The sequence below is a fragment of the Myotis brandtii genome, unplaced genomic scaffold (assembly GCF_000412655.1).
Source record: "Myotis brandtii unplaced genomic scaffold, ASM41265v1 scaffold570, whole genome shotgun sequence".
NCBI classification, from domain to species: domain Eukaryota; kingdom Metazoa; phylum Chordata; class Mammalia; order Chiroptera; family Vespertilionidae; genus Myotis; species Myotis brandtii.
Genome location: NW_005370134.1, coordinates 799,583 through 803,162, shown reverse-complemented (window position 1 = coordinate 803,162; position 3,580 = coordinate 799,583).

The following is a 3,580-nucleotide window of genomic DNA, read 5'->3' as shown; positions in this document are numbered from 1 at the left end:
TTGTGCTGGAGTGGTCTCAAGAACATGAGGGAGACTTTACCTTGCTTAGGTGGCCCCCACAATCACCAGATCTCAATCCAATTTAGCATTTGTGGGAGGAAGTTAAAAGAGCCATCAGGCAGCTGGTTTCAGAGTCATTAAATCTCACAGATCTGGACAGTGCTGTTCATCAGGCATGGTGTCAGATTCCTCGCATCACCTTTCAACATCTCATGGAGTCAATGCCAAGAAGAATCGCCACAGTATTGAAGGCAAAAGGTTTCCCAACGAAGTACTGATGGGGTGGTCATAATAATGCCAGCAGTGAGTGTTATTCACTGGCCCCATTAAGAGATCTGACACTGAACACCACCCCTAGGATAATGTTCATCATCCTCGTATGCTTCTCCATTGTAATGGCGCCATAATACATATATCCCACGTTCGAAGGCTGTTAAATTCCATTGTTTACCCATATCTTCAGAAAAAAAATCACTTCTACTGTTGTGGTAAACAACCTGCTTCCCTATTTATAATGGTCTGGCCCTCTAGCAACTTCAGCATGAAATTATAGCTAATTTGCCTACAAATGTCAGGTGGTAATAATAATCTGGCCACTCAGTGTATATTGACTATATTCCCTATGCTGTCCTTTACATCCCATGTATTATTTTGTACCCAGCCCTCAATGCTCCTCCCCTCTGACAGCTGTCAGTCTGTTCTCTGTATTTATGAGTCTGTTTTTATTTTGTTCATTTAATTTGTTCTTTAGTGAAATCACATGGGATATTTCTCTTTCTTTGATTGACTTATTTCACTTAGCATAATATGCTCTAGGTCCATCCATATTGCAACATTTTTATGGCTGAGTAATATTCCATTATTATATATACCTCCACTTTAATATCCACTCATTTATTGATGGGCAATAGGGTTGCTTCCATATCTTGGCTATTGTAAATAACATTGCAATAAACATAGGTGGTACATATATTCTTAGTGTTTTGGATTTTGGGGAATATATTCTCAGAAGTGCAATTGCTGGGTCAGAAGGCAGTTTAATTTTTATGAGGCACCTTCATACTGTTTTCTATATTGGCTGCACCAATGTGCATCCACACCAACAGTGCACAAAGATTCCCTTTTCTTTACATCCTCACCAACACTTGTTGATTTTTTATATATTGATGATAACCTTTCTGACAGGTGTGGGGTGATATCTCATTGTGGTTTTAATTTGCATTTCTCTGATTATTTATTTTGAACATCTTTTCATATGTCTTTGGTTATCTGTATAGTCTTTTTTTGGAGAAGTGTCTATTCAGGTCCTCTGCCCACTTTTTAATTTAATTTGGTGTTGAGTTATCTTAGTTCTTTGACAATTTTGAATATTAACCCCAATCAGATATATCATTGACAAATGTCCTCTTCCATTTTGTAGGTTGTCTTTGTTTTGTTGCCAGTTTCTTTTGCTGTGCAAAAACATGTTACTTTGATGTAGTCACATTTATTTTTTCTTTTGTTTACCTTTTCTAAGGTAATATATCAGAAAAAGTATTGCTAAGAGATATGTCAAATAGTTTACTGCCTTGTTTTCTCCTAAGAGTTTTATGGTTTTGAGTCTTTAATGCATTTTGAGTTCATTTTTGTATATGTTTAAAAAGATTGTCTGGTATTATTTTTTTGCATGTTTCTCTCCAATTTTCCCAGCACCATTTATTTAATAGACTGTCTTTACCCCATTGTATATTATTGCCTCTTTTTTCATATATTAATTGATCATATAGGCAATGATCCAGATTCTTAGTTGACATATTATAAAGCACTTACTACAGTTTTGAAAGTATATGTGAACTAACAAAAGATAATAAAGAGCATCAACTTTGACAAAAAATAAAGATAATTTGTAGAGAAATTTGAATACTCATGAGCAACAAAATAGGTTTATTTATAATGAAATTGATTTGAGAGTGAACAAACATTGAATCAGTAGCCATTAAGGACATTTGAAAATTATAGACTCATATGGCCCCCTCAGTTGACACTGAGAAAGTAAGAGATCTTCTATGGGATATCTATGAGAGGTGTTGCTGACCAGCCACAAACTTTTTCAGGCCTCCTTTTGGAGATCTAGGAAATTTAACACTTTCCAGTTGCCCTGGTGAGAGTTTACTTGAGAAGCAGAGCTGGAGTGCTTGCCAGGGTGACATTACTGAGCAGTGTTTGAAAACACACAGCAGAAGGCAGTAGCTAGAGTCATGCTATGATCAGTTAGAACAGTGGTTCTCAACCTTCCTAATGCCGTGACCCTTTAATAAAGTTCCTCATGTTGTGGTGACCCTCAACCAGAAAATTATTTTCATTGCTACTTCATAACTGTAATTTTGCTACTGTTATGAATCACAATGTAAATATCTGATATGCAGGATGTATTTTCATTGTTACAATGAAAATTTATTGAACATAATTAAAGCATAGTGATTAATCACAAAAACAATATGTAATTATATATGTGTTTTCTGATGGGCTTAGGCGACCCCTGTGAAAGGGTTGTTTGACCTCCAAAGGGGTCACGACCCACAGGTTGAGAACCGCTGAGTTAGAAGATATACCAAGAACCTAAAAAGTCTAGGTGCACAGAAAACAAATATGTGCCAATAGTCTAAATGACTGTGAAACTCCCATGCTAGCACCAAGCACCTTCAAAAGAAAAGTATACTGTTCTCTTCCTAAGATATGTAAGACATAGTCACCTAAATAAACCCCTCAAAACTTCCATAAGTGGAGGACACTTGGGCTTCAAGACAATTAATCATCTATGGAAAGTTGAAATGGAGTGTTACTATGTCCTGCAGCTGTATATTAAATCATGAAATGACTTAATGAATGATGGTATTGAATTAAGGAAAACTAAATTAAAGTTTATTTTTCACTGAAGTTTTCAGTCTAAACTCTGTACAGGGAAATCAAGTTTCATATCCACAATGGTAAATGATCTTTACCACAGTAATTATGCAGTAATTTCCAACACACAAGATATTTTAAATACAATGGAAATACCACCTTTTCCCCCTATAGCTCTCTAATACTTCAGAAAGAAGTGCACTTTATCAAGAGGACTACTTCTCAGCAGACAGTTCCTTTCTCTTTCTACTGTCAATTTTCCAATTTTATATAAAATTAACTCTATTTTTGAGGAAGCTGCAATTTTCGTTTAGTGGAGAAACAAATCATCTTATCATTCAGAGGTTTTTCACTCTTCAATAACTATTTCAAAACAAAAACATTTTCCTAATAATTGAGATATTTACTCTAATAAAAAAGCTAAATTCTCATTTTCTTTTCATTCTTTTTCCAAAATTAAGCTTACAGAATGCTCTTAACCAGTACATATTGCTTTGTAACAGTGTGTATTTCTGTTTGTATTAACATCACATTTTCACTGCTGAATCTCATTTTTACTTTGTGTGATAGCTCTAAATTTTGTTTGAAATATCTGAATGCATTTTTTTTCTGGTTCAATATTAAATAAATGATTTTTCTCCTTTTTTAAGTCTTACTTATAGAGCTGATGAAGTTACTGTTTCAGGTTTATTATGTT